This window comes from Gasterosteus aculeatus, chromosome 9 (genome assembly GCF_964276395.1).
Source record: "Gasterosteus aculeatus chromosome 9, fGasAcu3.hap1.1, whole genome shotgun sequence".
In the NCBI taxonomy this organism is placed as follows: Eukaryota; Metazoa; Chordata; class Actinopteri; order Perciformes; family Gasterosteidae; genus Gasterosteus; species Gasterosteus aculeatus.
In genome coordinates, this window is record NC_135696.1 from 6,213,870 (window position 1) to 6,234,813 (window position 20,944).

Genomic DNA, 20,944 nt, shown 5'->3' on the forward strand with positions numbered 1-20,944 from the left:
CTCCCATCAACAATACCAAGCAGGCAACAGCTGAGTCCGTCCATGATTACTACCAAAGACTTCTCACAGTGTTTGATCTTAACAGTGGCATTCCACAACCCGCCGTGTTAGGAGACGCTCTGGGGACATGGGAATCACACCTGAAGAATGCTTTCATGAATGGACTATTGCCCGACATAAAAATGAATGTGCAGCGTTCTGTTGCTGGAATAGAAGACTCGCGACTCGCGGATGTAAAGAAACATGCTGCGCTGTGGCGAACAAGGACATTGGCACAGAGAATGTCCACAAAATGCACCTCGTAGAGGATGGGGGGGTGGACTGGCCAGACGAGGAAGGGGTGGCAACGCACATTCCGATTGACGTGAGGCGGAGGGGGAGAAGGCTGCATGTGAGGGGGAGACGGCAACCATGCTGAGGCCTCACATGATAAGGGAAGTAAAACACACACACACCGCAGCCTGCAATGAAGAAATGCTTTCTGCACGCACACTCACACTCACACACACACACACACCGGAGCAACAACAAGCTCTCATGGACATCACAGAGCAATTGAGAACACAACAAAAGCTTTCACTTAAACACACATTTTCAGGAAAATCATTTGAAAATATGCCCACCACTATGGTGCAAATTCAAGGGAAACTTTTATCGTTTTTGGTTGATTCGGGGGCTACACATTTTGTAATACAACAAAAGTATTTTCCAGGTCAAAAACTTAGTGGAAAACAGGTTTTCTCACAAGGAGCTTCAGGGATGACTATTGTAGAGAGATTTACGGCACCTATGACCAGTACACACACTGACTCAACTGACCCTGAACCAGACATCACAGTAAAACATTCCTTTTTGCTGTCCTCTTGCTGTCCCATTAATCTAATGGGAGACCTCATGTGTTCTTTCAGCATTAGCCTCATCTCCACTCCTACAGGGTTGCAAGTGGTGAGATGCAGAGCCATTGACCAGATGGCAAAGACAGTTATGAGTGATCCAATGTTTGTGTACCAGTGGTGGCTTCCGGTTGACTCACAATCAGAACTGTCCCACCTGGCAGCATCACGCATCCAGCCTGAGGCAGAGTGCATGGATGCTTCATATCTCTGCACAGCTCATGTGTCACATGGGCCAGATAAGCAATATGATGCATTATTTCTACAGGATCTGAATGATCAAATTGCATGTATGGCATTGTTTTGGTCCACACTTAAATGCAGATTGGGAGGCTACACCAGATCCAATTGTGATGCGCTCTCCGTCGACAGGCTTCTTTAAACAGCCATTCGCATTTTGCACACCTGCTCTCAGATCTGTTTATGTCATGGATGAAAAAAAAACATATTTTCTGACACACACACTGATACATTTTTGACTTATGTCTCCTCTATTTCTCCTGCCCTCAGTTCTGTTCCAGACACCTTGTGGGCAGCGCATAAATATGACGTGGGACTCATCAAAAAATGTCAACCTGTGGTCATCAGTCCTCGATCAGACTTCCGTCCCCACAAACATCAATACCCACTGCGCCAAGAGGCCATTGACGGTATAACATCGGTGTTCAACTCCCTCTTAAAGGCCGGAGTCATTGTTCCATGTCCTGACTCGCCGGTAAGAACACCTATTTTTCCAGTTAAAAAGATCAGAGATGCAGGCAAACCAACTGAGTGGCCCTTCGTGCAGGACCTAAATGCAGTTAATGCAGCCGTCCACGCACGAGCCCCAAATGTTCCCAACCCTTACACCATTATGGCACAGGTTCCACCTGATGCTCGATGGTTTTCCGTGGTTGACCTCTCAAATGCTTTTTTCAGTGTCCCTGTGGACATTGACAGTCAGTTTTGGTTTGCGTTTAATTTCAATGGCAAGCCTTACACTTTCACACGCTTGTGTCAGGGCTACACAGAATCACGTACGATCTACAACGAGGCACTCAGGGAAAGTTTGAAGAGCCTCACTTTGTCTCCAGGAACAGCTCTTTTGCAGTATGTTGATTGACTATTGGCGGACATAAAATGAATGTGCAGCGTTCTGTTGCTGGAATGGAAGACTCGCGACTCGCGGATGTAAAAAAACATGCTGCGCATGCGCAATCCATGGACATAGAGAGAACTGACCACGAGGGGAAAATGCATGTTGTAATGTACATCCGGCACAGGCGAGATCGCAAAGGGGAATGAGCGAGCAGACTTAGCTGCAAAAGCGGCTGCTAGACGTCCTCTTCCCAAACCATCACGCGCAGTTCCTGCCATGTGTTCTCTTCCCTCCTCTCTTGCAGCCGTGCAGTCCCTCTCTACTTCAGATGAGAGACGTTTTTGGTCCTCCTCAGGCTCCAAATTCATAGACGGCATCTGGTATGGTCCGAATGGTAATCCATGCTTACTTAAACATTTCTTCCCTCACTATGCGAAATTGACTCATGGGTTAGACCATGTGTCAAAAGGGGGAATGTTAAGTATCATTGAGGCAACATGGTTCACAAAAGGCTTTGCAGCTTACGCACGAAGGTTCTGCCAAGCATGCATCACATGTGCAACTCACAATGTAGGTCGTTCAGTACAGGTGTCACATCGTGCAGCACATCCACCGCCTGCAAGACCGTTTGAACATGTAATGATGGATTTTGTGGAACTCTCCCCATCGGAAACACTGTCTTGTAATGGTAGACATGTGGTCCAAATGGGTTGAGGTGTTTCCCTCCAGTAAGCAGACAGCCTCCACAGTGGCTAAAGCCTTGATTTCAGAGATCATTCCCCGCTGGGGAATCCCAAGCAAAATTTCTAGCGACAATGGTTCACATTTTGTCAACCAAGCAATCACAGAATTAAGTGCATACCTGGGTATTGACTTAAAAACACACTGCGCATACCATCCAGCTAGTGGAGGAGCGGTAGAGAGAGAGAATGGAACATTGAAAACAAAACTGGCCAAATGTTGCACAGACACAGGTCTATCGTGGACAAAAGCACTGCCCTTGGTTCTGATGTACATGCGGATGAGGAAACGAACACGCAGCAACCTAAGCCCATTTGAAATCCTTTTCGCAGTTCCTCCCCATATAGCTGTGGAAGCTCCAGGAACACCACTCCCTTCCACCACAATGTGCGAGAATGACATGTTAACCTATTGCATTCGACTGTCTGCCACTTTGTCTGATGTAAGAAAACAGGTTGTAGCTGCACCTCCAAGAGAAGCAACGGGTCCACTACACCGTCTGCAACCAGGTGACTTTGTGGTGGTGAAGGACTTCAGGAGGAAAAGTTGGAAAGCTAAACGGTGGCAGGGTCCATTCCAGATTCTCCTGGTCACCCAAACAGCGGTCAAGGTAGCTGAAGGGGCAACTTGGGTCCACGCATCCCATTGCAAGAAGGTTCCAGATCCAGTACCAGCAGTGGGCTCAGGCGACCCTACCTCCACAACAAGTGTCAATCAACCGACACCACCGATCCAGTGACCACGGACGGGCAGTTGACCGACAGACACACAGTGCATTGTGATCTGTGTTGACTGTCTACAACGCGGATGCCTCACAAGAAAGAAGGTTGGCAGACTCCACATCCCAACGTGTACCTGCGGACCAACACAAGAAGAAGAACACGGCCAGGACCCCTCCACATAGACACAGTAGTCGTTTGTGCCACGACAGTTTTATTCATATTATTGCTTGCTTCAGTTTCATTATATCTCACCATCTTTTTGTGATTCCGTAGTCCGCTGCCTAAAGAGTGGTTCTCTCTTATCATGGAACGACAGCGTTCATGGAACCCCCTCAGACGACTGGAGGGGACTCGTGTAACCATGTGTTTATTTGCAGGTGTCACTCTATTTGTGTTGATTCCATATTTTGTCCTCCACCAGAAACATTTAGACGACTTACTTGACCGACGCAACAACTCAACTCACTCTAACTCGACCATTCGCAACCGCACCAAGCGAGCACTGACCTGACAACCGGTTTGAAAATGTGATAAACCCATTGAACAAATATTCTGCAAATATGTGGAGGCGCTATACTCAACACGTAGCGACAAAAGAAAATGCTTCCGACTGTTACGTATGTTCTCCGCTACCCATCAGCACTAATCAACCACGGCTAGCCGTAGCCCCCCTGGGGAAGTCTGAAGGATGTTTCTGCGGGCTCTCGGTTAGTGGGTGGTATGTGCCCCCCATTGTCCTGTATATATCCAACGATAGCGACAAAGACTCTTTGTTTATTTATGAGTTATCCCCATGGGAAACGATAGATGATTTGGACTGTGCACAATATCACGATATCAAACGATACACGGCTAACCAACCGTCTACATTCGCCCTCCAGGCTCAGGAAAGCCCAACACGGTTTCCTCTCTGTTATGCTCGCGATGGGACACATCCAGTGGGGAAAACAGACCCTGCAAGGTGTGACACGATCCTCATTGCAGGAAACCATGCGTTTAATGATTTAAATTGCAATAAAGACCATTTCCCACCTTTCCGAAACGACTGCGCCAAAAACCAAAACAGGAGCTTTTGCCAAGCTAAGGGCACTGCAGAAAGGGCCGCAAAAGTGCCCATTCATCTCCAAAAATTGTCGTGTTCTGGCTGGACTTTCACTCCAGGAAATCCACGAGATTGCCCGCCCAATGTTAATTGTTCTGTTTTCCATTTCGCTTTCCTCCCTGGGAAGAACGGTACTTATCCAGTGACCGAGGGATGGTGGCTGTGTCGCACCACCCTCCGCGTGTCTCCCCCCCCTCAGTGGAGCGGAATATGTACTACTGTTCGCGTTACTGATCATACTTTTATTCTCACAGCTACAACAGGGTCAAGCAAACGACCAAAACGAATGGCCGCACTGGACACTGGCCTTAACCCGGAAGTCAATTTTGCACCACACAACTCAATCTGGGGCAGCGATGTGCCTGACGAGTTCAAACACGCCAGTACGTCAGTTAAAGTTTTGTGGGGACTGTTTCCATGGACAGGAGTGGGAAAAAACACGCCACGACTGGAAACCGTTGATTACCGTTTCAAAAGCTTTGTAAACATGACTCTAGCTGGCCTTAAGGGTATTCGCGAGGAAATGACCGCCATGCGTTTAATGATTATGCAGAACCGCATGGTACTAGACCAATTGACCGCTACCCAAGGAGGTGTTTGTGCTATCATAGGAGAATATTGCTGTACGTTTATCCCTTAAAATGACAAAGGCGAAGGCATTATCCATCAGGCGATACAAAACATGACAAAACTTCAGGAATCTATGACAAGAGACAAATCTCCCCCCCCAGATTGGCTCACACGGTTGTGGTATTCATGGAAAGGAACACTAATACAAGCAGCTACTATCCTCTGTGTTCTCTTCGCATTCGTAATTTGCGGTATCCCATTGATGTGTCATACGATTGCCCAACTCTTGAAGAAACAAATAGCTATGTACAGCCTGGAGTCACCTGATGACTCACCACCAAACTTGTTCCCTAGACGTGACTCTGACGATAACCCCAACAGTGACTCGGACTCCCTTGACGAGCTGAACACTTACGACCTCGACACATACGCGTTGTGACATAGTGACACACTGTCTGTGTGCATTCCTGGATTTCTAAATGTTTTTTGTTTCACAGTAGCTTGCTAAAACAATGAGAAATAACATTCTCACAAAAACAGCTTTTATCCCTGCATTTATTAGTATGTAACGTAAATAGGATTGATATAATGACCTTTCCACAATATTCTATATCTGTATTGTGTGAAAAGGAATCAAGTTCCGGTATTGTGATTTAAACACGTTTTCATTTCTTTTTTATTTCAATACTGTAAACATGACATCCGGGGTGTAACGCTCAAATCCTGTGAGAAGGTTTCCAGTCTTTATCTTCTCCTAACAGATTTCTTCCTATTTTCCCATTTCGGAGGGGTTTTTTAGGGAGTTTTTGTTCTGTGGCAGGCAAAGTTTTGTGAGCGATGTTCAGATGTTCATGTATTGTGATAATTGATGAGGTAAATATCAGATGGTACATTTTTTGAGTAGGCATTCTAAATTGATTGCATAGTTTGTGATTATTATGTAATCAAAAGAGTGGAATGTAATAGGAAAATGATATGTGACCCTTTTAAATGCTTCATTTGTATAACCAGTTTATTAGTTGCAAGTGCTTAGATCACAAAGGCATGTATATACATATATATGTATATATACATATATATATATACATATACATACATATATGTATATGTATGTATATCAGGAATCAGGAATCAGGAAACATTTATTAGCCAAAATATGTCAAACATACAAGGAATTTGTCTTGGCGGTTAGTGCGCGACAGTAGACAGACAAGACAACAGTGCACAGGTAATAAAATAAAGTGGAATGAAATGCTAATGCAATGGGTTAGTAAGAATAAGGCTAAGGCTATGGGTTAGTATAAAACAGGGGAATAAAGTTAAACAAATTTTAAATATTAAAAAGTTGAAAAATATTAAGCATAAAGTGCACTAACAAACAAGTAACAGACAAGAGACAAAGTGACAAAGTGATGAATTGCAGTTAAAGTGACATGTGCAGTATGAGGGGGAGTGACCGGTGGAGTGTTATAGTCAGGCAGTGGGGGACCGGGCTCTGTTGATGAGCCCGACTGCCGACGGGAAGAAACTGTTCGTGTGGCGGGAGGTCGTAGTCCTGATGGACCTCAGCCTCCTGCCAGATGGAAGGGGCACAAACAGTTTATGTCCGGGGTGGGAGGGGTTGGCCGCGATCTTTTTAGCTCGCTTCAGAGACCTGGAAGCGAACAAGTCCTCCAGGGACAGCAGATTGCAGCCGATCACCCTCTCTGCAGAGCGGATGACACGCTGAAGCCTGCCCTTGTCCTTGGCTGTGGCTGCAGCGTACCAGACGGTGATGGAGGAGCAGAGGATGGACTCGATGATGACCGTGTAAAAGTGGACCATCATCGTCTTTGGCAGGTTGAGTTTCTTCAGCTGCCTCAGGAAGAACAACCTCTGCTGAGCCTTCTTGGTGATGGAGCTGATGTTCAGCTCCCACTTGAGGTCCTGGGTGATGATGGAGCCCAGGAAACAGAAGGAATCCAAAATAGTGACGGGGGAGTCACACAGGGTGATGGGGGAGGGTGGGGCTCTGTTCCTCCTGAAATCCACAACCATCTCCACTGTCTTTAGAGCGTTGAGCTCCAGGTTGTTCTGGCTGCACCACGACACCAGATGGTCAGACTCCCACCTGTAGGCGGACTCGTCCCCACCAGAGATTAGTCCAATGAGGGTGGTGTCATCCGCAAACTTCAGGAGCTTGACGGACTGATGACTGGAGGTGCAGCCGTTGGTGTACAGGGAGAAGAGAAGAGGGGAAAGAACGCAGCCTTGGGGGGAACCGGTGCTGATGGTCCGAGAGGCTGAGACATGTTTCCCCAGCTTCACGTGCTGCTTCCTGTCAGACAGGAAGTCTGTGATCCACTTGCAGGTGGAGTCGGGCACGTGCAGCTGGGAGAGTTTGTCCTGCAGCAGAGACGGGATGATAGTGTTAAAAGCAGAGCTGAAGTCCACAAACAGGATCCTGGCGTAGGTTCCTGGGGAGTCCAGATGCTGGAGGATGTAGTGGAGGGCCATGTTGACAGCATCGTCCACAGACCTGTTGGCTCTGTAGGCGAACTGCAGGGGGTCCAGGAGGGGGTCGGTGAGGGACTTCAGGTGGGACAGGACTAGCCGTTCAAAAGACTTCATGACTACAGAGGTCAGGGCGACGGGCCTGTAGTCATTGAGTCCTGTGATCCTGGGCTTCTTGGGGACAGGGATGATGGTGGAGGCCTTGAAGCAGGCTGGTACGTGGCATGTCTCCAGGGAGGTGTTGAAGATGTCAGTGAACACCGGAGACAGCTGGTCAGCACAATGCTTCAGGGAGTGAGGGGAAACAGAGTCCGGACCGGCTGCCTTACGGGGATTTAGTCTTCTAAAGAGCCGGTTAACGTCTCTCTCCAGAATAGAGAGGGTCGTTGCTGGTGGGGGAGGGGAAGGTGATAATGATGAAGAGGCGTGAGCACCTGATGGGCTAGGGGAGGGAGGGGAGGGGGACTGCAGCAGGTTGGTGGAGCTGTGGGGGATGGGATGAGGACATTGTCTTTCAAATCTGCAGTAGAACTCATTGAGCTCGTCTGCCAGGCGGAGGTCATTCATGGAGTGGGGGGTTTTTGGCTTGTAGTTGGTGAGGTGTAGAACTCATTGAGCTCGTCTGCCAGGCGGAGGTCATTCATGGAGTGGGGGGTTTTTGGCTTGTAGTTGGTGAGGTGTTTTAGAACTCTCCAAACCGAAGCAGAGTCACTTGCTGAGAACTGTTGTTGGAGTTTCTCAGAGTACAGGGATGATAGTGTTAAAAGCAGAGCTGAAGTCCACAAACAGGATCCTGGCGTAGGTTCCTGGGGAGTCCAGATGCTGGAGGATGTAGTGGAGGGCCATGTTGACAGCATCGTCCACAGACCTGTTGGCTCTGTAGGCGAACTGCAGGGGGTCCAGGAGGGGGTCGGTGAGGGACTTCAGGTGGGACAGGACTAGCCGTTCAAAAGACTTCATGACTACAGAGGTCAGGGCGACGGGCCTGTAGTCATTGAGTCCTGTGATCCTGGGCTTCTTGGGGACAGGGATGATGGTGGAGGCCTTGAAGCAGGCTGGTACGTGGCATGTCTCCAGGGAGGTGTTGAAGATATCAGTGAACACCGGAGACAGCTGGTCAGCACAATGCTTCAGGGAGTGAGGGGAAACGGAGTCCGGACCGGCTGCCTTACGGGGATTTAGTCTTCTAAAGAGCCGGTTAACGTCTCTCTCCAGAATAGAGAGGGTCGTTGCTGGTGGGGGAGGGGAAGGTGATAATGATGAAGAGGCGTGAGCACCTGATGGGCTAGGGGAGGGAGGGGAGGGGGACTGCAGCAGGTTGGTGGAGCTGTGGGGGATGGGATGAGGACATTGTCTTTCAAATCTGCAGTAGAACTCATTGAGCTCGTCTGCCAGGCGGAGGTCATTCATGGAGTGGGGGGTTTTTGGCTTGTAGTTGGTGAGGTGTAGAACTCATTGAGCTCGTCTGCCAGGCGGAGGTCATTCATGGAGTGGGGGGTTTTTGGCTTGTAGTTGGTGAGGTGTTTTAGAACTCTCCAAACCGAAGCAGAGTCACTTGCTGAGAACTGTTGTTGGAGTTTCTCAGAGTACAGGGATGATAGTGTTAAAAGCAGAGCTGAAGTCCACAAACAGGATCCTGGCGTAGGTTCCTGGGGAGTCCAGATGCTGGAGGATGTAGTGGAGGGCCATGTTGACAGCATCGTCCACAGACCTGTTGGCTCTGTAGGCGAACTGCAGGGGGTCCAGGAGGGGGTCGGTGAGGGACTTCAGGTGGGACAGGACTAGCCGTTCAAAAGACTTCATGACTACAGAGGTCAGGGCGACGGGCCTGTAGTCATTGAGTCCTGTGATCCTGGGCTTCTTGGGGACAGGGATGATGGTGGAGGCCTTGAAGCAGGCTGGTACGTGGCATGTCTCCAGGGAGGTGTTGAAGATGTCAGTGAACACCGGAGACAGCTGGTCAGCACAATGCTTCAGGGAGTGAGGGGAAACAGAGTCCGGACCGGCTGCCTTACGGGGATTTAGTCTTCTAAAGAGCCGGTTAACGTCTCTCTCCAGAATAGAGAGGGTCGTTGCTGGTGGGGGAGGGGAAGGTGATAATGATGAAGAGGCGTGAGCACCTGATGGGCTAGGGGAGGGAGGGGAGGGGGACTGCAGCAGGTTGGTGGAGCTGTGGGGGATGGGATGAGGACATTGTCTTTCAAATCTGCAGTAGAACTCATTGAGCTCGTCTGCCAGGCGGAGGTCATTCATGGAGTGGGGGGTTTTTGGCTTGTAGTTGGTGAGGTGTAGAACTCATTGAGCTCGTCTGCCAGGCGGAGGTCATTCATGGAGTGGGGGGTTTTTGGCTTGTAGTTGGTGAGGTGTTTTAGAACTCTCCAAACCGAAGCAGAGTCACTTGCTGAGAACTGTTGTTGGAGTTTCTCAGAGTACAGGGATGATAGTGTTAAAAGCAGAGCTGAAGTCCACAAACAGGATCCTGGCGTAGGTTCCTGGGGAGTCCAGATGCTGGAGGATGTAGTGGAGGGCCATGTTGACAGCATCGTCCACAGACCTGTTGGCTCTGTAGGCGAACTGCAGGGGGTCCAGGAGGGGGTCGGTGAGGGACTTCAGGTGGGACAGGACTAGCCGTTCAAAAGACTTCATGACTACAGAGGTCAGGGCGACGGGCCTGTAGTCATTGAGTCCTGTGATCCTGGGCTTCTTGGGGACAGGGATGATGGTGGAGGCCTTGAAGCAGGCTGGTACGTGGCATGTCTCCAGGGAGGTGTTGAAGATATCAGTGAACACCGGAGACAGCTGGTCAGCACAATGCTTCAGGGAGTGAGGGGAAACGGAGTCCGGACCGGCTGCCTTACGGGGATTTAGTCTTCTAAAGAGCCGGTTAACGTCTCTCTCCAGAATAGAGAGGGTCGTTGCTGGTGGGGGAGGGGAAGGTGATAATGATGAAGAGGCGTGAGCACCTGATGGGCTAGGGGAGGGAGGGGAATGCTTCCCGTATCAGTCTGGCCGCCTGATGGGACATTCTTGTGGTTGTCAACTGCGTGTGAGGTTTCTGGAGACTCGTCATCTGTCCCATTCAGGTCAGGCACCAGCCTGTCTCTGAAAGTGGTTCCCTGTCTTCGCTCTCGAATTGTGAATTTCAGCTTTGCTGTAAACCTTTTTATCATTTTTAAGGCATGATTAACCATTTCGTTGAGTCTTGTGGGTGGAGTGATGTCCCCAGACAGTAAGGTTTCAGAGGTGTTAGAATTGACTCTGGCTCTAACCTCTTCATTGATCATGCTACTAAACATTTCTGAGCTCTGATCCCTGATCTCGTCTTTGACTTCCAGGACATCTTTGAAGCCTTGCATCACAGTGTCACCCACGTCCTTGACTTTAGGACCTGTTTCTGGTCCTTAGATTGTTGAGCATGGCTTCTGTCAAGACCGTGACCATGTTTTCTATCATGTCGGCCAACAGCACTTTGGTGGTGCTGTCTGGGGTGCCATTTCGCAACAGTTCAATCTGTCCTGGAGTCAAACTGTTGAGAAAGGACTCAATAAATGGCTTCACGCTGTATTCTGAGTCCTCCATCTTCCCTGTTTACTAAAGCACTTCTCGACCTCCTCTTACCTATATTTCTAGCTTCAAGTTATGACCAGATGTTACACATCAAAGGATAAATGCGATGACGTGCAACGGTTGCTAGGCTTACCTATATTTCTAGCTTCAAGTTATGACCAGATGTTACACATCAAAGGATAAATGCGATGACGTGCAACGGTTGCTAGGCGACGACTGCGTCACCGACTGACAGCTGATATACTGTCAGAGCGATTATCGTCATTACAAAATGCGTCACAACTAAAGAAGTTAGATGGATCGGACTTTTTCCTCAGCTGTGAACGAAGGTGCAATCTGGACATCGCTATTCGTCGCTGACGATTTACTTTGTGTGTGTTCCAATGGACTGGAGGACGCCAGCTAACGTTAGCATCACCGCCAGCGGCCTAATTAAAAAACAAAACTAGACCAAAACATAGCAATCAAACGTGACGTTGAATTGTTAAGTAGCTGTATGAGGTCTGTGTTAAATCAATTCATGCATTCTTTACCTAACGTCATAAAACAAAATATGAAGCGCAGCAGTTAAATCGGAAGTACGCACGTTAGATTTTCAAAGTAAAAGCAGGCGCAACAGAACGCTAATATGATTCGTCTGTGATGCAAGCGTAACATTAGAAGAAAAGGTATTTTATGAATATAAATAAATCATTTGTGGCCAATGGGAGTGCGTCAGCAACAGTAGTTGACTACACGCAGATTCAACTCGTTTCAACGAGGAACTTCGCATCTTCGGGTTCGGGTTCGGGTACGAGGGCGCGGAGGAAGGGCTGCTGTACACAGCGGAGGTGGAGTTGCTGTGCGATCAGGCCTGGGGCAGCGCGCTGGAGGTGCCTTCTGGATCGAGGCTCAACCTGACCGGACTGGGGTTCCTGTGCTGCCAGTCCCACACCGTGATGGAGAACTACTCCTACTTCTTCTTCCTTAGGTGTGTAAGTGCAGAACCTAATTCAAGTACCAACACTCTTTTGGACTCTAAACATTATTTTAACAGTTTATAGACGTTTAATTGTGGTCACAATCAAGTCCATTACGCTGAATAGCAACTAAAAGTTATTTTATCTGAATAGCAACTAAAAGTTATTTTCATTTGTCTGTTTGTTTTGGAGCACTGATCAGTTCTATAAGCAATGGTTAAATATAAATATTTGGTATGCCAAGAGTATTTCCAGCAGGGGAGACTTGAGATTTTTATCTTCTGCATCTTTGATCGCGGTGCGAGTTGTTTTGCAAACGAACATTTTACCTGCAAAGCAAAAAGGCTCATTTAAACATAAATGCATCGGCCTATGCCATTTGCAAAAACATACTTCATTTGCTACAATGTCAGCCAAAACACCAATAATTCCCTCAGCCGCTTCAGCTCCCTCCTCACAGTTTCTTCTGGACAATCTCCTCTGCAGGATGGATGAGAACTACAACATCCTCCCCCACGGCGTCAACTTTCAGGACGCCATCTTCGCCGACACGTCCGACAACAGGCCCACCTTCTCCAGCCTCTTCCAGTTTTCCAACAGCACCCAAGGGAGCCATTCTTTCCACGTCTTCAGTTTCTTAGTGGGGCACACAGGAGGACAACAGGGTAGGATATATTGTTTCCACAGCATCACATACAACATAACGTTTTCAATATGTAGCCTCTGAAAGGCTGCAAAATAACAACAACATATGGCTACTGTTTACAAATCAAGGAATAAATGTATAGAAACAGAATCTGCTGCTTGGTTGGTCTTGTTTCTGTCGAGCCAAATTTGACATTTTATTTCCAACCACAAAAAGACAGCAGGCCTAGAATTTGTGCTCAGTACTGTTGATAGCGATGTATCTCTGCACACAACAAACAGTCCATCAATGAGCAAAGAAAGAAAAATAACGATGCTTGAAAACATGATTTGAAGATCAGCCGACAATTTAGTCAAAGCAATTTCTGAAGACACCAGGACCACAGAGAGCCTTCACATCTTCAGACTAAAGACACACAAGTTCTTCAGACTCTACCTCGACTAAAAGACTAACAAATTGTAGCACTTAAATTGTACTTGTAACGTCACTTATCTATAGCAAATTGTAAATTGGCTTATTAGAGGAAATTGCACTTTCTTGTTTCTTGTTCTTCTGAGTTTGTACCCTATGTTCGAATGCACTTACTGTAAGTCGCTTTGGATAAAAGCGTTAGCTAAATGACATGTAATGTAATTCAAGGAAAATGCCATTATTTAGCTCAACTCAAAAGCACGAGTTTAATGCTTGTGATTTCTGCATCTCGTCCCCACAGGGAGCGTCCTGCAGCCATCTCCATCGCAATCAAGAGCAGGGTGAGGGTGCAGCCTTTTCATTCACACGATGCACTGCCCTTCAGGTGGCAGAATATTAACACCTCCTCTTGTCATGTGTTCTACAGCCAACGCCACGGAGCCGGACTTCAAGTTGAAGGATTGGGTGTTCCTCAACTACACGCAGGGCTGTAGTGGAGGGTAAACGCACATAAACGCCGTTTACGCACCTCTAGAATTTTGGAAATAGCGTTTACGCACCTATAAATAGCGTTTACGCACCTCTAAGTGGCGTTTACGCGTTTACGCAAGTTCCCTGCGCCTTGTAGATCCATCACAACCTCCAACTCTCACTAGACCGGTTTGCAGCCGAGTGTGAAGCGGTTGGGATGATGACTAGCCCCTCTAGATCTGAGGAAATGGTTCTCAGCAGGAAACCGATAGATTGCTTCATCCGGGTAGGGAATGTGTCCTTACCCCAAGTGAAGAAGTTCAAGTACGTCTGGGTCTTGTTTACAAGTGAGGGGAAGATGGAGTCTGAGTTTAGACGGAGAATCGGAGCAGCAGGGGCGGTATTCCACTCGCTTTACCGCACCGGTGTGACGAAAAGGGAGCTGAGCCAGAAGGCAAAGCTGTATGTGCTTTATAGGAAGAGCTCTTGATCAGGTTCTTCTGAGTAGAACTCCAGCAGATAAAATGGGAGTTAAACCCTTATTACTGAAAAGTCGAGTGTAAATCAAAGAACACACATATACAATAAGTGAAGACTTACGGGAAAACAGAAAGATGTGAAAGAGCTGTGTATAATTAGAACAAAGCAAGATTTTTTTCTTTTTTTTTAAAGAACTGTAGCAGATTCAGGTGTTTTTTGTCTGTTCTCTACAGTATTCATGTCCAGTACATATTTTCCCAGACAAAAAAAGAACAAAACAACACAAAACAGATTTTTATTTGTTGTTGCTTCAGCAGAGTTGTTTCAAGTGCGTCTATGAACGTACAGGACGTGGCCACAGCTGGGCCAGGAATGCTCCACATCCTTGCATGAATTCACACAGAAGGGAATGCACATGCAAGGCAAGAACCTGAATCAAGAATAATGTTAAAATAATACTTATAACAACATTTCCTCCAGCTTAAAATTAAAGTAAACTGAAATCTGGTATAAGAGGTTCTAAATTGTCATGTGAGTTTTTAAATAGCTAAAAACCCACAGAGAAAAGTTGAATTAAGTATAAGCACAAATTCAACACACTTGAGAGACTCAGTTGCATAAACTGTCATTTGGTCATTATGGTTCTTTACAAAGTGTGTGTGTGTGTGTGTGTGTGTGTGTGTGTGTGTGTGTAAGGCTACTTTACTTACCCGAAGATTCCCACCACGCCACAGATCAGCCAGGTGAGCGTTCCATTGATGTACCTGAGCTGAGTCATACCAGTGTTTCGGCAGTTGGGACACATCTTTTGTCTAGTCAAGTGTTGGTGAGATTTGGCTGCACCACCACCACCTGGTTCACTGTGAGAGAGACATCCACCACTATTTAACGGCAATCCACACCTACTTCCCAACCTGTCACAAAAACTCAAGCTCTCTCACTTCGTCCCAGTAGGAGCTATTCGTGGCACTGGCAACCCGCCGAGGCACTTCCTGTTGCAGATTGCGGTGCCGCAGTGAATCGTGGCAACTGCCTCGACACTGCGGCTCTTGGCACGATTTCACGAGGCAGTTGCCACGAATTCGAGGCACTAGCCACGACTTCGATGCACTTGCCACGATTTCACGAGGCAGTTGCCACGAATTCGAGGCACTTGCCACGACTTCGAGGCACTTGCCGCGATTTCACGAGGCAGTTGCCACGAAGTCGAGACACTTGCCACAACTTCGAGGCAATTGACGCGGCTTCACGACAGCTACCGCGACTTTGCGCCACGACAGTTGCCGTTTTATTTCCCAAATATGTTATATGTTTGTTTTATAATTTGCCAATATGTGATAATACAATACTGCCTTTAAAAGTACTAGTGTTGGTAGTTATTATTACCTATTAACTAGTATTAACTAGTATTATTATTCCTGCCCAGTGCAATAACACAATAAATCATCCCATGCTAAATAATGACAATAATAACCCTGTACTGCTGTGATGTTGCTGCTCTTTCCTCTTCTACAAATTATTATTATTGTGACTTTTGGAAGGTTATTCTTTTGTTTGAGTTTATTTAATTTAATTTAATAATTGAATATTTCTATCTTATTATATTGTATATAATGTGACATTATGTTTATCTTTATATTCTATTTTCTTCCCTGTACATGGTGCTGTGATACCAACATTTCCCTCTTGAGGGATGAATAAAGTATAAAATATCTATCTATCTATTGTTTTAGTAATAAAAAGCCAGTAAGTGATACAACGGCTTCCCATTTTAGTGCAGCTAAGCGAATATGGACTAAGATCACTTGCCGCCCTGGTTACAATCTCTACTTTGGGAACTAATCAATGGGTATGTGATTTATATGAACAAACAATAACACTGGGTGGGTGCCATCAAGACGTGTCTAAAATTGAATGTCGGTATATAATAGGAGTTACCAGTATTTTCATTTAAATTAATGTTGACTACAATTGTTGACAAAAGAATTTGCCTGAGCTAGATTGTGTGCATGACTGTTTTTAGATATCCAGTGATTGCACAAAAGCTGCTGGATTAAAGTATTAACCTTATTCTATATTGTTTCATGATCAGGCAACAGACAGTACCTTCATGATGGATGTTCCGTAAAAGGAAAAATGACATTCTTTAAATGACATTTATTTCCTTTTGACTATATCTGTTGTGCTTGTGAAGAAGCGACCACCCAAACGCAAGGGAACGTAAAGTGTTTTAATGAACACAAACACAAACAGAAGAATACGGACGTTTGGCCGGCAACGGTGAAGCCCAGTGAGCAGAGAACGAGGTCCAGGCCGAGGGAGACGCACCAGACAGCAGTCAGCTCACGTCAAACAGGAAGCTGTGTAAAGCAGAGGTTAGCAACGGGACAATAATAGTTCAGCAAGAACCGTCAGGACACAACAAGGCAGGCGATACGGGACAACGAGCTCAGGTACGTCGGGTGCACAGGTAATGCTCTGGCGGAGAACAAGGGGAAGAGGGAGGCTAGAAATAGTGTCTAATTAGAGGAAGCAGGAAGAGAGGACGATGAGATGAGAGAATGAGAAGCAGCTGGGAATGAATGAGCAGGTGTAATTAAGTGAAGGGGGGGTGCGAGTGTGTGTAAATGACAAGAAAGGGGTGGAAAGGAAAAAGAGGAAGGTACCCGGTTTATGACAATATCATGCTATAAACAGTTTTTCATTGTTTACTAGGGAGACAAACGTGTATTTCTTAAAAAGTATTTTATTAAAGAATCACTAGATTCATCTATATGGTGTTTTTTTACGTCCGTTGTTTTTACTGTGCATGAATGCAATGCATAAATCAAGTTCTGATGTTTTGTGAATGCGCTGAATGATATCTGCCATCAAGTGTTGCGTTTGAGCAGATAAGTCCGTAAAACAGTATTGTTTTAAGCCTAGTAATCTTGACAAAAATATATAATATTAGTAGTGGGTGAAATAAAATAATCTCTGCTTTGTTTTTTAATGCAGAAATAAATGTGCTCAAAATCATCTCTGTAATTGTGTCTTGGTTATGTACTGCAACGATTTGAACACTTCTTACCACTGCTTTCTCGGTCACTCCCTGACGTGTCTTCAGCACTGAGAAAAAAATTAGGTCTTTGAATGAACTGCTACCACATTCTGTGATTACAATGATGTCAACTTGACGTGCAAAACGCTGTTAGCCAGCATTGTCACAGTCAATTTAGGGATGTTGCACATATTCATGCTCGCCCACAATTAAAATGAAAGTTGTGTCTACCTTTTTTTTGATGTGTTCTCCAGCAGCAGAGATTCTGCCTGGTATCGACACATGTTGCTGGTCCTTTGCAACCACTCAATCAAGCCCTACAAAAACAATAAAAATATTCAGAATCTTATCATACATGTTTATTTCACTGAAATGGATACTTTCCATTACCTATGTACCCAGTTAAGTTATGCTTCTTGCAGCTAGACATTGATGCTCAGTCATCCTGCAGTTGTAAGTTTGGGTTATATTCTCTGAATGGTGTTTTCAATTGTCCATTGATACTTGATCTCTCAACTACTTAAGTCACAAATAAATGTGATTATTTTCCGCTGTAAACATAATAGTTGCAGTAGTGGCTGATTTGGTTAATTTCCTCTATATCTCACCTCCGGCAAAATGACCTCTGTAATAAATAGCTGCTTCTCAGCTACAGTTCCAGTTACCGACAGTATGCTGTCCAGACGCTGGACAATCTGTTCTGTCTGTGGAAACAAGTAAATAGGAAAAACGTCAAAAAGCATTTCATATACCATCCCAAAAATAGAACTGTTTGAGAGAAGATGCCCACTCTGCAGTTTTCTCTCCAAGTCCTGCAACATAAGATGAATGTTTTATAAATTTAGTTTTTAACCAGTCTGAACAGTGTGTATGATTGTTAACTACCATTTTATATGAAAAAACGTTTTACAGCTCACTTGAGAAAATGTACAATGTATGTCTCTACCTTTATCTCTTCATCCTTCAGTATTTCTTCTGCTTTAACAGACTCCAAGATGTTGTCTCTGTTTAAGAGAAAAGCATAGGCTGAATTTGACAACAATCTTTTCATGTGGTACTTTCCCAACATACTCCAATATCACAATGTTTATATCATATATGTAAGGAGCCATGAGATTATTCTTACACATCTGTGACAATGTTGCATCCACAAAAGAAATCCTTTGATGCGCAGTAACCTTCCACCCCGGCGCACTCAAAATGCAGCCATTTTTTGCAAGATGAGCACTGAACCCATTTGTTTTGCTTGATGTGGCTGTGGAAAAGCCTACGAAAAAACAGAAGTGGGACAACTTATTCCACAATCATTTTAAAATACTATCAGGTTCGTCAATAGCAAATGTTCCCACATGTAGAGCATTTTCCCTTAAAAGATAAGTTACTTACATAAAACCGAACTTTTCAACTTTTCTGTGTGTGAAATAAATTAAGTATGTTTGAGTTGTCACCAATATTGCACATACCTAGTTGTCCCAGTTTCTCGCTGGAACAAACATTTTTTTTCCAGGCCAGGCAATGGCTGCTGGAGTCTGTATTTTTTGCTTCAGCTTCCTGAAGTCTTGTTTCACAGACTTTCTTCTTCATCCTTTCTTCTGCCGTTGGTGGGAAGTCCTGTGTAATCATGACCTTTGTTGTAGTCACAGTATTTCTCTTAACATTATACATTTTAAGAGACTTAAAATTAGTTAGTCTTACCTCAGCATCGACATGTTTTATCATGTGGGCTGCGTGGTGCAATCGAAGGGTCCTGCATTGGTTCAAAGTGAGAGCCTCCCCAGTGACCTCTAGATTTCCCACTTCATTTTCTGCGGCCTATGGAAACAATTTGCTTAGATCATTCCCACAAAACATACATGCACTGAACAGTTGGACAAGCAGCTCAGACAACAAGCAACTCACAGAACAGACAAACACTCCACAATTAACACAGTCGTTCTGCTTCCACTGTGTAGGACATGTAACAGTCCAATCTTGAAGGCTGCCCGAACATCTGAAGGCATTTCTACAAAAGAAACAAGTAACAATCATTTTTTAGTCATCATATTGTTATATTGCCATGCCGAGAATTGATAAATACATACACGTTATGTGTCTCTCCCTTTACCTGAGGAGATCCATGTCAGTGATTCTGGGGAAGATCCTCAATGAATCATACACTCGAATCTGTTTGGCTTTGAAGTCAAACACCTACGAGGAAGTAATTCAGTCAAAACTACATTCTAAAAAATGACATTATTTTCTTAAATAATAATCAAAACATCATCAACATCCAAAGCCAGTCTGCAAAATATTGTTATAAGAAGGGATCAGCAGGTGGGGGTGTGGGGTAAACATTTTGAAAGGAGGGAGTTACAGTAAATGAGTTTTAAAATAGTTATGATGGATGCATGACTTACTTTTTCCAGGGTTAGGGTGCGAGATAATTGGGTTTACTTTGAAAGCGATTTTAAATTAAAGGACACTGGACTGTGTGATTTTGGTTTAAAGCTTAAGTTAGAATAAAATACCAAAACTACGTTTCTGGCAGTGAAGTTTTGTTGACTGACAATGTAGATGAACAGACCCACAGTCACCAAAAATTTAAAACCAACATGTCTACCTGTCAAGTTGTATAAGACAAAATATATATGAAAACCTTTAAATCAATGATAGCTCACCCAAAGTATGAAATGGTTCCCTGTCTCTGGAGTGGCATGGCCCACAATTCTCGGCAGAAATACTTTGTCTGCAACCTATAGCACAACAATAATATAATGTATTACAACATCCATGATCAGGGCAGATGTGTTTTGTTTATTTGTACAATTTGTTTCATTATGCATAAAGCATTATTAAAAGTACCTACAGGAATGCATTTAACAACACGGTCACTGACTGCTCCACTGTTGTTCCATTGTCGGTGCCACAAAATGAAATCAAAGGTACCCAAAGCACCACACTACAACAGAGAACATGTAATTAATGTGTGTGCGAACATATAAAAGCATCAATATAAAATAATAATAAATGGATGAAATTTTAAACGGTTACCTGGTTTTCTTGAGCCAGCTGTGCTACTCGATAGTTGACTGCCTGGAATTCAATAGGAAGATTAAGTACATTTCTGAGTTTCTGATAAAAACCTTTCTGTCTTTAAATTCTGCTAACTGACATTATAACTGACATTATGGTTGTCATTATGGTACTGTAATGGTAAAAATATGTTATAAGATTGTTTTCTGCTAAAGCCGTGTCTCAAGTGTCCTGTATTTGACCCTGATGTGCAAAGAGCAGTATGATACAAAATGTTGGTTTGCAGCTGTGCTCTGAGAAGGGAGGACGGTTGACTCGATCTCATAGAAGCTTCAAAACAAAGGACTCCTCTTCATGGCCTTGGTTGATATCTTATTCTGCACGAAAGTTCTGGATCCAAGTTTTACTTTCATGTCAAGTAACAATGATTTGCAGCGGCCATTTTGGAGGATCTTGTGTGTGTGCTACCCTCAGCTTCACCTGGGTTCTTATCTCAACCTGCTTTGCAGCTTCTCGTGGCTGGCACGGAGAATGTCCTTCATATGTGTATAAAAACTCAGTGTCTTTTGTGCTCGGAGACGCCATTTCCACAGAGCACTGTGATACGTGCCTGTGTATTTGACCTCCTGCTTGCAAGCAATAAATGGACTTTTTGCAACTTTGATCATTCATCAAGACTCTGTTTTATCAGACAAATCATTCTCTTCTACCGAGCTTTTATTGAAATATTCCACAACAATTTGGCGTCACGAACAGGAT

At 45.0% G+C, this 20,944-nt stretch overlaps 1 long non-coding RNA gene across 2 annotated transcripts in view; it reads right to left on the reverse strand.

Annotated features, from left to right (window-relative positions):
• Positions 1 to 14,412: 14,412 nt before the first annotated feature.
• Positions 14,413 to 20,944, reverse strand: part of LOC144383260 (uncharacterized) — a 29,662-nt gene continuing 23,130 nt past the window's right edge. For both annotated transcript variants that reach the window (XR_013450620.1, XR_013450617.1), the window contains 2 exons: positions 14,844 to 14,993; positions 14,413 to 14,563 (listed from right to left, as the gene is read on the reverse strand). This is a non-coding gene — a long non-coding RNA (uncharacterized LOC144383260). The remainder of the gene's footprint in view (positions 14,564 to 14,843; positions 14,994 to 20,944) is intronic.